This window comes from Anopheles arabiensis (assembly GCF_016920715.1).
Source record: "Anopheles arabiensis isolate DONGOLA chromosome X unlocalized genomic scaffold, AaraD3 X_pericentromeric_contig0002, whole genome shotgun sequence".
Lineage (NCBI taxonomy): Eukaryota > Metazoa > Arthropoda > Insecta > Diptera > Culicidae > Anopheles > Anopheles arabiensis.
Genome location: NW_024412080.1, coordinates 5,001 through 20,000, shown reverse-complemented (window position 1 = coordinate 20,000; position 15,000 = coordinate 5,001). Strand labels below are relative to the sequence as shown.

General features: G+C 51.9%; 1 pseudogene; it reads left to right on the top strand.

Moving 5' to 3' along the window:
• LOC120907085 overlaps positions 1–4,324 on the top strand; it is an 8,849-nt pseudogene extending 4,525 nt beyond the window's left edge.
• Positions 4,325–15,000: the final 10,676 nt, after the last annotated feature.

The window sequence follows — 15,000 nt, the reverse complement described above, 5'->3', positions numbered from 1 at the left end:
CAATGACGATAACACAGCAGCGGTAGTGGTTAACGCGGACTTACCAGTTAAGGTAGTCAGTAAGGCTTTGAAGGGTTTAATGATAGTTGACATAGGTGATATGCGAGTGGTTAGCGTTTACGCGCCACCTAGATTTAGTATGGAAGAGTTCCAGAACATGTTGGATAACACGGTAATGGCCGTAACCGGTATCCACAAATTCGTTATCGGGGGACTTCAACGCTTGGTCAGTAAGTTGGAACAACCAACTTGGCGAGCGTGGAGAAACCCAGAAACGAAGAGGTGAGTTGGTTTTATCAACCTTTGCGCAGATTGACGCAATTTTATTGAACGACGGCAGCACCCCAACTTATGTTGGACCAGGGCGCACGTCAGTAGTTGATCTTACTTTTGCGAGCCGAACCGTAGCAAGATCATTTAAGTGGGAGGTGTTATCTAGCTATATGAACTCTGATCATCGTGCAATACGAATAGATCTTGAGACGCAAAGCGTGCGTAATCTGTCCCGACCCATAACGGGATGGAGCATCAAGTATTTTAGCAAAGATATATTTGAAGTTATGATGCAAGCCGCTTTTGAGACCGAGGTCACAACAAGCGAAGACTTAATGCGTATACTTGTCACGGCGTGTAATGCGACGATGACTAAACGTAAGAGGTACACCCCAACAAGAGTGCATTTTGGTGGACGTTAGAGATTGAGGCACTTCGCAAAGAGTGCAAACACCGCGATCGATTAGCGCAAAGAGCTTTTAATACTGATCTCTATTCTACTTTTAGGGACGAGTTCAAGGTGGCACGGAATGCCCTCAAGCGATTGATCAAGCATACCCGACAGAGGAAGTGGAAAGAGTTCCTGGGAACAGCGAACAACGCATCATTTGGTATAGTATATCATACGTTCAAGAAAGTGGCCGAGGGTTCGATTGACCCCGAACCATGACATTGGACGAGTTTAGGGAAGTGGTGAGCGAGCTTTTTCCTACTCACCCAAACACGGTGTGGCCTGATTATCGTATCGATCAGCCACGAGAGTTTGAAAGGGTAACTAATGATGAGATTCTTGCGGTTGCCAGGAGACTACCCAACAAGAAGGCGCCGGGACCAGATGGTATCCCGAATGAGGCGCTGAAAGTTGGTATGTTGACTGCAACCGATGCATTTTGCAGGGTTTACCAAGGCTGTTTAGAGAACGCGAAGTTCCCGATGAGTGGAAAAGGCAGAGGTTGGTGTTAATACCGAAGCCGAACAAACCACCAGGGGAACTGGGTTCAGTTCGCCCCATTTGTCTACTAGACGGGGCAGGTAAAGGTTTAGAACGCATCATAGTGCAACGGCTAAATGCACATCGAGGAGGTCAACGGACTGTCTGACGACCAATTTGGTTTCAGAAGTCGTCGATCAACAGTTGATGCGATTCAACGGGTAGTGGACATTGTTTCGGTAGCTAGAAGTAGAAACAGATACAGTGGACGGTATTGTGCGGTTGTTACATTAGATGTTACTAATGCTTTTAACAGTGCTTCATGGTTGGCGATTGCAAATGCTTTACAGAGAATTAACACTCCTAAATATCTTTATGATATCATTGGTGATTATTTTAGGAATCGTGTGCTGATGTATGATACCACAGATGGACCGGCAGAGATTGCAGTCACATCGGGTGTACCTCAAGGCTCGGTACTTGGCCCAACGTTATGGAACCTCATGTACGACGGAGTCCTACGAGTTGCAATGGTGGAAGGTGCACGGATTATCGGCTATGCAGACGATATAGTACTGTTGGTGGAAGGTAATTGTGTTGATGATATTGAAATTCTCGTTTCCAGTCAGATTCGCATCATCGACCGATGGATGACCGACAACGGATTAAAGATAGCCCCGACCAAGACCGAGTTTATTATGGTCAGTTCCCATCAGAGGATACAGCATGGGGCTATCAGGGTAGGTGATCACGTAGTACATTCGTCGCGCAGCTTAAAGTATTTGGGGATGGTCTTAGATGACCGCCTCGATTACACTTCACACATCAGGTATGCGGTGGAGAGAGCGACGAAGCTATGGACCACCTTGGTAAGGATGATGCCTAATAAGGCAGGTCCGAGTAGTAATGCTAGGCGAGCAATTGCTCTTACTGTTGTGGCGAAGGTCCGGTATGCCTCGCCCATTTGGTGTCATACCCTTAGATTTGCTAACCGTAGACAATGGCTACGTCGGTTTTACCGGCCAGTAGTCCAGCGAGTTATCTCTTCTTTCAGGACAACTTCTCATGATGCAGTCTGCGTGCTTGCGGGAATGATCCCGCTTCATCTCCTCCTGGACGAGGACTCCAGGACTTTTCATCGGAGACGAGCAGAGAACATCGCCGGATCGGTTGCACGTAACATGGAACGTGTCACAACTATGGAACGATGGCAACGAGAATGGGGATGAGAGTGTTCACGGTCGGTGGACATACCGTCTCATACCCGACGTCAACAGATGGATAAGTAGAAGATTTGGTGGTGTAGATTTCTTTCTTTCTCAGTTTCTTTCCAGCCATGGCTTCTACGCCTACCAGCTTCATCGGATGCAGTTAACGGGTTCGCCGCTATGCGATGCGTGCGAGGAACCTGAGGACGCCGAACACACGATATTCCATTGTGTACGTCATCGTGAATTGATCATCAGACTTCAGCATCAAGTCGACGAGGAGTTAACGCCGGAGAACATCATCGAAGTTATGTCTGCTAACAGATATAACTGGAGCATGGTTCATCAAGCAGTACGGACGATTATGATTCGACAACAACATCGAAGACACGTCATCGAACGAGGCGAACGACGTGCTTTGCTCGCCAACATCCAGTTGGCCTTGCAGAGCAGCGACAGTGACGACGAGTAACGACAAGGATTCATCGTAGTTCATCGTAGCTTCATCGCCGAGGGCTGTGACAGTGGCTAATCACCACTGTTGGAAGCCATTCGTTGCCTGGGATGATGGACATCCACCGCCCGAGTGACGTCGATACCCTAACGGGTGATCCACTCGGGGCCGGTTGAAGGCACGGAGGGGTTTTAGTGAGTAAGAATCTCACACTACCGGGGTTGATCACCCAGGTGTCTTATGCAAGATTTCCCCTTCGATAACAAAAAAAAAAAAAAAAAAAAGGTAGCCAAATGCCTCGTCATCTAATTAGTGACGCGCATGAATGGATTAACGAGATTCCCTCTGTCCCTATCTACTATCTAGCGAAACCACAGCCAAGGGAACGGGCTTGGATGCACTAGCGGGGAAAGAAGACCCTGTTGAGCTTGACTCTAGTCTGGCATTGTAAGGCGATATAGGAGGTGCAGCATAGGTGGGAGGGCTTCCTCGTGGAGCTCGCCTCTGAGATACCACCACTCTTACTGTTGCCTTACTTACATGATTGGGTGGAACAAGCGCGGGCCCCAGGTCCGGATCGTGCGCGCACCTCCTCCGGGGGCTGTGGCGGCGGTTCGCCTGCGCGCGCCCAATGCGCCGTGTTTCGCTCAGCGTCCAGTGTGTCGCTGGGTGGTGCCGCCGGGGAGACTGCATCGTAGCATCGTCGTGTGTAGCGTGTTACCCGCTTGTCCGACCGTGAGCCGTGGCCCGCAAGGGTACAAGCTTGCGTACGTCGGTGCATTCGTGGTGCACTGCTTCTGCGCGGTCGATCGTTTATGATGTCACGTTTGCCCCGGTTCCGCGCGCGCCGCCCGGCTCGAAGACTCCTGGACAGGTCCTTTCGGTCCACGTCATGGACAGTGCCAGGTGCGGAGTTTGACTGGGGCGGTACATCTCCAAAACGATAACGGAGGTGTCCAAAGGTCAGCTCAGTGTGGACAGAAACCACACGCTGAGCATAAGGACAAAAGCTGGCTTGATCCCAACGTTCAGTACACTTCGGGACAGCGAAAGCTTGGCCTTACGATCCTTTTGGTTATAACGAGTTTTTAGCAAGAGGTGTCAGAAAAGTTACCACAGGGATAACTGGCTTTTTTTTTTTTTTTTTAAACGGGTTTTTTATTTTGTTTCAAAATTAAACCCTCCCGCTCCCCTACATTTTACCCGCGAGGGCTTACCCTGCAGGGGGTTTCATGGCTTAATGGCCAACCTTTGTCCGTGCGAAAAGCACCTTCCATGTTTTATTTCTATTTCTAAATTCAACCGAAAAATTCACTCATTCCCTTAAATAGGGCGCTTTTTCACGCTCGATGCGTCGCTGTTTTTACGTGCATACCACGCCTAGCGGGAGGCAACTTCTGCCTCGACCACGGCGGCTTCTTCCGCGGCGTTCAGGCCACCGTCCGTGGCCTCGTTTTCCTCGTCGATTGCGCGGTTGCGCATACCAGATGGTCCGGCTGCAAAATCCGCGCGTTCTCGGCCGTCATCGTCATTGTTTATCGCCTGGCCGGACATCCCGAGAAGACGACGGTTTCGTCTCTCTCCCCGAACCGCGCTTGACGCTCACGAAGCGCTGCACGTCGCTGAGCGGTCCGTGGTGAAGCTGGTGGGGTTGGGGAAGTCCAGCTCGACGTTCTTCCCGCCGGCGTGTTGTTGCTGCTCGCCGGTTGGCGTTGCGTCGTTGTTACGGGCCCGCCGCACTTCCGCGCGTTGGGCCTCCAGCTCTGCTGCGTCTTCGTCCTGACGCTCGATGACGTTAACAGCCAATGCTGCCCGCTCCTCGTCCCACGCTCGCTGCAGTTGGGCCGTTATTCGCTTCGCGGCTTCGCAAATACGACTCCAGCTATTTTGTCGCGCAACAAGTGCCGCTGGAGGGTGTCCGGACAGACAGGGTCTGGACCTCCTCGCCGAGTAGCTCCTGTCGAACTGCCGCAAAGCGTGGGCACTCGAAGAAGGCGTGCTCCGCCGTCTCTGGGACGCCGACGCACAACTGGCAGTCTGGGGACGACGTGAATCCATTGTGGCACAAGTAGTCACGGAAAAATCCGTGTCCGGACAAAACCTGTGCCAGATGGAAAGTCATATCTCCATGTTTCCTAGACTGCCAGTCGCCGACCGATGGAATTACACGGTGCGTCCACCGCGTGTGCCGGCTAGCATCCTGTTGCAGTGCGTCGGCATCCCATTCCTCCTGCCAGCAGTCGATGGTGTTCTGCCGCCCGTCGCCCGGATGTCCTCCCCTCGTTGCGGCACGGTCTGGAGCAAGGAGTTGTTGGTGAACCCGAGCATCCTCGTTGATGAGGTGGCATATCGGTACGAGTCCAGCGAGTAGGGTGGCCGTCTCATACCTGACGGTACGGAATGCCCGTGCCACCCTGATGGCTTTTCGCTGAACTCGTTGCAGCATCCGTCGGCACTCTCGCACCTGAGTTGCCTCAGCCCAGACGGGAGCAGCATACCGCAACACCGATTCTGCCACACACGCCAGCAGCCTTGACTTGGCCGTCCTGGGGCCGCTGTGATTCTGCATGAGGCGCGTTACAGCTGCCACCACACGCGACGCCTTTTCGGAGACTTTCGTGACGTGATCTCGCCATTTCAGGTGATCTTGAGCTGCACGCCCAAGTACCTGATGCTCCTAGAAGACTGGACTTCACGTCACCGACGCGAAATGTCACCTGCGGCGGAGTCTTCTTGCTTGAGATCAGGACGGCTTCAGTCTTGGCTGGGGCCAGCTCCAGACCGTGCTGTTGCATCCAACGTTGGACCTGGTCAACGGCCTCCTCTGCTCGCGCGAACCTCGTCCGTGGTAGCAGGTACCAACAGCGCCAGATCGTCCGCGTATCCGATGACTTCGACGTCGGGAGGTAGCGGCACATCCAGCACCCTGTCATACATGATGTTCCACAGAGTTGGGCCCAGGATGGACCCCTGAGGAACACCGGCGGTTACATGCCGTACGACGGGGCCTTCGCTCGTGTCAAAGTACAGCACACGATCCTCGAAGTAGCTTCGAAGCATCCGTTGGAGGCCGACGGGAACACCTTTGCCTGAAGGGCGCTGGCAATGGATTGCCAGTTGGCCGTGTTGAAGGCGTTCTTCACGTCCAACGCCACCACAAGCAAGAAACGGTTATCCCGGCCGTTCGTTCGCCGGAACGACATGGCGGTACGGCCGGCCTCAACAACCCGCTGGATGGCGCTCACTGTCGACCGCCTCGACGAAATCCGAACTGCCGGTCCGACAGTCGGGGTGAAGACGGCTCTTCGAGATGTTCATTGAGGCGATTCAGGATGAGGCGCTCAAGTACCTTCCCCAGTGCGTCGAGCATGCAGAGGGGTCGGTACGAGCTGCTCTCTCCCGGAGGCTTCCCTGCTTCGGCAGCAACACCAGTCGTTGCCTCTTCCACTGCGCCGGAAACGAAGCGCGGTTGAGGCAATCCTGGTACAGGACCCGGAAGACCTCCGGGAACAACATGATGGCCGTCTTCACTGCCGCATTCGGGATGCCATCGAGCCCTGGTGCTTTGTGATTTGCCATCTGGCTCGCGATGAGCAGCAGCTCGTCGTCCGTTACCGGTGCAATTCCCGCCGTTGTTGTTGCTCCCTCGACGCTTCCAACGTTGCTCAGCCGCGACCAGTCGCAGGGCGGATGCTCAGGGAAGAGGTCGGATACAATACGTTCGAGGACGCCCCGGTCCGCTTCGGACGGCATCCGACTGCCCCGGAGCCGAGACATAACGACACGGTATCCTGCCCCGAACGCATTCTCTTCTGCAATTTCGATCAGCTCCTGGAACAAGTTCCGCTTGCTAGCTCGAATTGCTCGGCTGAGCTCCGCCCTTGCTGTCCTGTGCTCTGCTGCTGCTATGCTGCGCTCCTCCAAGTCAGCCGTCTGCAGCAATCGGTCACGGGCAACCTCGCAATTGTTCCTCAGTCGAGCCAGGAGGGAGACCACCAAAAGATGTTCCGATGCGGGTCTTGGTGCACTCGGGTAACCCGTTGCATCGTCTCGTCGCAAGCCTTGAGCATGGCTGCGATCATACCCTCCTGGCTCGTTGCGCGTTGGACAAAGTCCGCAGCGAACAGCGCCTCGAGGAATGAGGAAGGAGAAAACTGCGAGGCTTTCCATCGGCGGCCAGCGTGACGCACACGCCTCTGGCTTGAGGAATCACCCTGCTGCGACGATGGTTGCCGCTGTCGTTGCTGCTGCTGCTGTTGTGATAACTGCTGCTGTTGTAAGGACTGCTGTTGCTGCTGCTGCTGTTGTTGCTGGAGACGACTGCTGCGCTGTCTGCTGATGGTTCTGTAGTTGTTCGGGGGATGGTGGTGTTCCTCCCACGGTGTAGAGAACATAGCGGTGGTCTGACGCGGTGTAGCTTGTGCTGACAACCCAGGTGTCAGGGCGAGCGATCGACGGGCTCGCGAATGCCACATCCACTATACTCGGGAGAGCCACCCCGTTGCCATCAAACGTGTATTCCCGACCTTGATTAATCACGATTAGGCCAAGCTGCTCCACCATTCCGTGCAGCTCTTCCCCGCGGTCGCAAGTCTCGGCTGCCCCACTCCTCATGTCTGGCGTTAAAATCGCCGGCGACGACGACTTGAGGGTGGAGAAGCCTTCGAGTTCTATTGCTTCCAAGAAGCGCTCGAACTCTGCGAGGTTAAGGCTTGGTGGAGCATAGCAGCTGATGAAAACCACTCCGCCGATCTGCGCTGCAACCAACCCCTGAGCTTCACTGCACCACACCCGCTGTATTGGTAGCTCACCGACAGCTACCACCGCTACCGCCTTGCAGCTGCTGAATGCCCACCGGCCGTTGTTTTCAGGTGGGCGCAGAACATCAGAGAGAATGAGCACGTCTGCTTTCTCCTCTGGCAGCTTGCAGCACCAGGTTCTGGGCATCACGGCCATGGCCCAGGTTCGCCTGCAGAACTTTCAGGCCGGGAACATCGTTGGGCCGAACGGGCACATTCGCTGTGGCCTATGTGGTGAGCGCCACCGCACAGTGCGCACTTTGCCTCATTCTGGCAGGATCGTGCTTTGTGTCCGGTAAGCCCACAGCGGATGCACAGATTCTGCCTATCTGCGGTGGAACGGCAGTTCGAGGCGATGTGGCCCATCTCCAGACAGCGGAAACAGCGCTGTCGCTCTGGAGGCGTTGGTGGGGCTGCTCGAACCTTGCTCACACAGTCGCACAGGAACAGTTTAAGTCCTTCCAACTGCCGAGCCGACTTCACAGGTAGCCGGATGCGTGCTCGCTTCGAACCATCCGGTAGTTCCCAAATGCTGGCAGAAACAACTCCAGCACTTGCGCCAATCTTAGCATCGAGGGCAGCAATGATATCTTCCTCCGTAGCAAGGGGATCGATATCGACTACCAGCAGCTCACCCATTTCTGTGACAAGCCGACTGACGCCTGCGTCGCCGATGATTTTGCGGACGCCTTCCAGCATAAGCGGAGCGTTTGCCGTCTTGCTCAGCTCCATACGTAGCAGCCTGGCATGAGTTCGGCGGCCCTGCTTAATATGCCCTTTCATTTCGCTGTGAGCCGCGTCCAGACGAATGGCTATGCGCACCTTCTCGTAGATGCCATCCCAGGTTTCGCCTTCACTGGGAGACACCTCGATGTCGGGCCTCGGCTTTCGCTTACGATGTTGCTGATGTTGCTGCTGCATACGCTCCTGCTGCTGCTGCTGCGAGCCGGCGACCGCCTGTCGCTGTGGCTGACGCTGCTGCTGCTGCTGCTGCTGCTGCTGTTGCTGTTGCTGCTGCTGCTGGGAGCGTGGCTTACCCGTAGCTTTTCCGCGATATCTACGCCGCACGACCTCACTAAAGGTGAGTTCCGGCACAACGTCTACGCGGACGGCTGTCGATGCCCGCTGCGCGGCGGCATGACTGCGCGCGACGTCGACGCGCGGGGCTGCTCCTGCTCGTGCTGGTTCCGCTGCTGCTGTTGTTGTTGCTGCAGCTGCGGCGCAGAGGGTCGGCGCGGCAGCGGAGTCGGAGGTTGGCGCGGACTAGCTGACGGTTGTCCGCCGGCAACCTTGCTGCCAGAAGAGAGTTGAGCACGTCTCGGTCGCGCTGATGTGCGGCGGCGAGCTTCTCCATCTGTGCCTCCAACTTCTCCTCTCGTCGTTTTGCCTCCTTCCTCTTGTAGCAGTTGGCACATGCCAGTTATCTGCTCGGAGAGGCGAGCATTTTGCTCCTTCATTTCTGCATTCTGCTCCTCTAGTCGTTGGATTGTTGCCTTAAGCAACTCGAGCTCCGGTGTGGCCGTGGCGGCCTTGGATGCCACGGCGGGCTTGTTGTTGCCTGTGACACTGACCCTAGGCAGCGCCACTCGAGGCTCGGTCACAAACAGCTTCGAGCCAGATGCCGTTGCTACGGCAGTCCACAGAGACTGACCTCGCACTCGCGCGCGTTGACATCCCGGATGATGCCATCATCTTTGCCGACTTTCAGGTTGGTGGGTTAAATAACCCTGGGGTCGATGTGACCCCGGGGGTCGGTTGACCCCGGGGGTCGAGATGACCCCAAGTATGCAGCGCCGTCTAGCTGGTGTTCTGCCGCTCAATCGCTGCTGTAGAATCCTTCTTCCACGCTGGTTTTCCACTATGGTCCGACTTGCGACCCCCCTGGTGGGTTGGGGGGAGGGGTGGCGGGTGGCGAAAATTACGAGAGGGTGCGTCGCTCACGTGGGGAATGGATCCGCACCAATCCCGAATTTTTTCCGGCACTTTTTCACGTCCAAATTGCGCTGCCCGCTTTTTCGACCCTTTTTGAACCTATTTTAGGGATTTTTCGAAAAATTCGAGCAGTTTTCGAGTTGCTCGAACTACTCGAATCGAGCAGATTCGAGCTGCCGCGGCACTACACTTCTTCCCCAAATTTTCTGCGCACTTTTGTAAACTCGAGCACTTTTCGAGCAGTAACGGACTTTTCAAATTTTTGCCCCTTGGGAACTGCTCCCGGACAAAATTTGTCCCTTGGGTATTATAGAACTGTCACCAAGAAACGTCAAAAATTTTTTTCACGATTTTCACAAATTTTTGATGCAATCTTATTGTACGCATAAAACAAGCACAACGGTGAAAACCGCACACGAATCCGGAGCAAAACTCGCGGAGTTATTCGCGATTTGCTATTTATTTCGATTTTTCCGAAAGCACGTGCTCCGGCGGTAGCACCCCGACACTTTTATTTTCTCGTTTTTTCACCGATTTTCGTTCTGTTTTTTAAATTCACGTTCAGCGTCACTACGCGCACCTTTAAAATCACATCCGGCACGAATCCGTGCGTTTTTCACTGAGTTATTCACATTCAAAGTTCCCCATACAAATTGTATGGGGATGTAAACACACACTTTTATGCACTTTAAACTTCTCAAAACGTCTCGAAAACACTTTTAAACGCTTTAGAAGCGTCGAATTATCCAGAATCGAGTGTTTCCGGCGCCGAAATCACACAGTTTTGCGCATTTTTCCACACCCGGAAATTTGGTACTACCGGGGGGCAAATGTACACAGAACAACACGAATTTTTTAAAGCGCAAAAAATCACAGAAATTCGACCAAATAACACTATCTATAGGTAAATTGGGTGCTCTGAACACGATTTTGAGGGTTTCAGAGCGATCCGAGGCCGTTTTACACACTTTTTTCACACTTTGTCGGAGCGTGTTTACATACGTCTGTACCCGACGGCTACTCGATGAACACTCACAGGGATAACTGGCTTGTGGCCGCCAAGCGTTCATAGCGACGTGGCTTTTGATCCTTCGATGTCGGCTCTTCCTATCATTGTGAAGCAAAATTCACCAAGCGTAGGATTGTTCACCCTTTCAAGGGAACGTGAGCTGGGTTTAGACCGTCGTGAGACAGGTTAGTTTTACCCTACTGGTGTGTGCTTATAGTCGCTATCTTAACGGAATTCCTGTGCAGTACGAGAGGAACCACAGGTACGGACCACTGGCTCAATACTAGTCCGACCGGACTTTGGTATGACGCTACGTCCGCTGGATTATGCCTGAACGCCTCTAAGGTCGTAGCCAATCCGAGCTGATAGCGCTTCTCAAACCCATTAGGTGTTCGGAAGCTAGCGGGCCTAACAACCCTCTGAGATCCGTTGGAGTCTGCGTCTGCAGCCCGGCGTCTCATCCCGCTATACCTAGGCCGCAATGAGTGGAGTTCGCTGCACGTGTTAGTACCGTAACTGGGAACGCCGTTGGCTTGAGCTCTGCCCAACGTGGATATACCTAGTTTCGACACCTATCAACCGCCCGCAAACGACGGGACTTCAGGCTGGGAGCTGCGAGTTGTAGAGATGCGTTCGCATCGATCCTCTCAGGCGACCCATGCTTGGTGGTTTGTCCGTGTGCCCCTTCCTCGATGTGCGCAAGCTCGTCTTGGTCTGGGGACCACGTCGACACAGGGGATACTCTTGTGAGAGCATGAGTGTACTAAGTTGAGTGTAGCAAGGGAACGCGTGCCCCTTCCTCGTTGGCGTAACTAACCATCTTGGTCTGGGGACCGTGGTACCGTGCTCTGGTGAAGCTTGGTGCGTGCTCCTTCCTTGTCAGACGAGTGACTTGACCTGGTCTGGAGACCGTTCCTTTATACTAGTGGACAAGAGTTGGCTTCTTCCGTGTCAGACGAGTGACTTGACATAGGATGGAGAAGGACACTTAACACTAATGAGCTTGTCGGCGTGCCTCGTTCTCGACTTGATTGTCTTGATGTGAGGACCGTGCGGACCACACCAGTAAGCTTACACATGCTCGTTACAAGTTGTATAAGTTGACCCGTTTGGCCCGGTTGCCTTGCACATGATGGTGTTGACCATGTTCGGTTAACAGGTCGTGTCGAGGTGGTCGGCCTTGGTAGTAGGATGTCTTGTGCATGTGACGTGTTGACCTGGTTTGGTCGGTGTGTCGTCGTGTACGAGATGACCTACTTACCCGTTAGTTTTCCAAGTTGTATTATGTGTTGACTTAGTTGACGTGTCATGTGCTTGGATGATTAGCGTACGGGTCATGTATGGTGCGCTTGCTTCAGTTGAAGGGATGTACTAGTACAGTTGTATTAATCGTTTATTTCACGATCTGGTCTTTGGCTGGATCGTGAAAAACGCTAAGTCCCAAATCCTGAACTCGAGAAGAAAGCGCCAATGACAACGTTTTTGACTGGAGCTCCCTAGCATTCGGCTTTTTTCTACTTTGAAGGGATGCACTGTTGTATGAATTGTTTATTCACGAACTGGTCGTTTGATTGGATCGTGAAAAAACGCTCAGTCCCAAATCCTGAACTCGACAGGAAAGCGCTGATTGCAAACATTTTGACTGGAAGTCCCTTGAAAATGGCGTTTTCGTTATTGGCATTATGTGGCACGTTTATTGTGGCTAGAACATTAATTATTCACCAAATGGCACCAAAGCTTGGCAAAAGTCGCGAAACACTCCTATCTCGACGCACCAGCAATCGCAACTTGATGCAAAATAAATTGCACGAGCTAATGATACTTGTACCATGCACAGTACACCGTACCAAAATATACCCCTGAAAGTGTGCAATTTGGTGCTACCCTAGGGAATATGTATGGAGAAGCCTAGCTACGTGTGTCGCACGTTCCAAGTTGCATGGACGTCGAACAGAGGCATGCAAAAGCACCTATCTAGGGAATTACTCTACGTTCTAGTAGCAAGTGCGATTTTCCGGTCCAGCACGGCAGTACGCCTGCACGCATACACTCCATGTACCAAAATGTACCAACCTAGGCGTTGCTCAGTAGCTTTTGGCGGCACATAGAAAAAGTATTCGAGTTCAGATTTTTGGGACTTAGCGTATTTTTAAAACTAATAACGAAAATTAAATTTTAAATCGGTAAACGGCTAGAGTTGCTCAGTAGCTTTTTGCGCAACGTGGCAAAAGTATTCGAGTTCAGATTTCTAGGACGTAGCGTATTTTTCAATCATAATAAACCGAATCAAACATAACAATGATGAAACTTACACCATGTCCCAAGGTTGTGCACAAAACGTAACGATAAAGTGCTGGCGAAGTTAGAGGTGCACCAAAATTGTGTACCGATCAGGGAAAGTACTCTACGTTCCTATGATTTGGGTGAAAAGTGTTATTTAACTGCTGGTTAGAATAGACAGTTGCTTATCATACACATCGCAAACGAACACCCCTTAGTGAGCATTAGCAAAAGTCAATTGCACAAAGCAAATGCAATACAAACTGATCAAGTACATTAAAGAACGCTACGTAGCAGGACTTCTTTCCAAGAATGGTGTCCGCAACGGAGGGCAAGCGTCCTTCCCAGGTTTTCCTAGTAAACCTTGTATGGTAAACATACCCAAGCGTGTCTGTAAGCACGCAACGAAAGTCACGAACGGGCACATACCTAGAGAATGTACTCTACGTACTTGGACTTTTGTCCAAGAATGGTGTCCGCGACGGTCGGGCACTGCGACGCAATAACCAAATCCTAGGATTGTAACTTTAGTGTGCACAAACATAAACATTAACGCGTTCGCTCGGGCTGCGCCGTCCGTGTTGAACACAAATGTGGGTGATTATATGCGTGGAGGGACAAAAACATACGAGGAGGAGACAGTTTTCTGCACGATGTGCACAGAGCTCATTTCGTCGTCCCGGGCGAATGGAAAAACACAAACATCGCGAGTATCGTTCTAGGTTTCTGTCTATAAAAGGGCAGGCCAAAAGGTGACCGGTTGAGATAAGCATTTTAAGCATACAAACACTTTATTGGAACTTTTGATACAAAACAAGGTACGTACATGTAGGTTGTACCAACATGGACATCTATGAACGCGTACGCTCGGGCTGCGCCTCCGTCTTGTACTTTCCTGATCGGTACACAGTTTTGGTGCACTGCTATTCCGACCGGCAACTTGTACCAACATATACATCCATGAACGCGTACGTAGTGTACTTTCCCTGATCGGTACACACTGTTGGTGCACGGCATAAGAAAAGAGCTAAAATGGTCAAACTCAATCCATTTCAACAATAGATAGTCGATAGTAGCTGTGCCGATGAAGTAGGGCACGATGCAAGTTAATGTTGTTTAATGAATAACATGTCCGCCATACATTTCAGTACAAAATTGCTCGGTCAGACCTACAAAGTGCTATATCTCGAATACGAGGCGTCGGACTGGGGGTTGTAGAACAATTTTAAGTTCGTCTAATGATTCTACATCCGATTCTGGATAGCGGTTTTTTGACCACTTTTCAATATTTTGTGACACCCCGAACCTAGGGGCAGCTCCCTAGCTTTTTTCAAAAATGTGCACCGAACGGGCCGGAGAGCTCGTGTGTTTCAAAACATGTTTTTCGCTAAAACACCTCAAAACGTGTAAGGAACGCACCCTAGATGATGAAAAGTGCAATCAGAATGTCAATCGACAACTTTGTTGGGGGTACCATTTTTACTCTACGGGCCAGTAGCTTAGGTGCGCCAACAGCGCTTTCCTTTCGGGTTCCCATTTTTGCCCTCCTGGGATTATGATCATTTGCTCATTGCCTACTATAGGGAGGGTACCTTGCTACGAGGTCAAACATGAAGATTGCACCAAATCGTAGTTTTTACCTCTATTTAGTCGTAGGAGCATGGTTTGCAGTGGCAGTGGGTCATTAAGCCCCCGTTTGGGTCATACGTCCCCTCCGCGATAAAAAAATCGTCGCATGCCCATAGTCCGAACCAATGAAGCAAAAGTGGTGTCTGGTGGGTTCTGCTGATGATTTTAACCTATGATTTTGAGCTTCCACCCTATCAAAACGTTCCCTGGAGCAGTACATCACGGGTCTACGGACCCAAAGACTTCGTCGTGATGGTTTCTAGTAAAAAGTTGTAACAGCTAAGGGTTTTGAATACGCGTATATTAACCATTGCTTGAAACTAAGCTTCGTTGTCTTTAAACTCTGCAAGACCAATCGAACTTTTAGGGAAACCCGAAGGATTCACGCTAAGCTCGATGAGCTATTATGGGTAGTGGTGCATGATCTGGTGTTCCTTGGATCTAATCCAATGAATAAATTTATGAGGGTATATATGGTGCAGGGC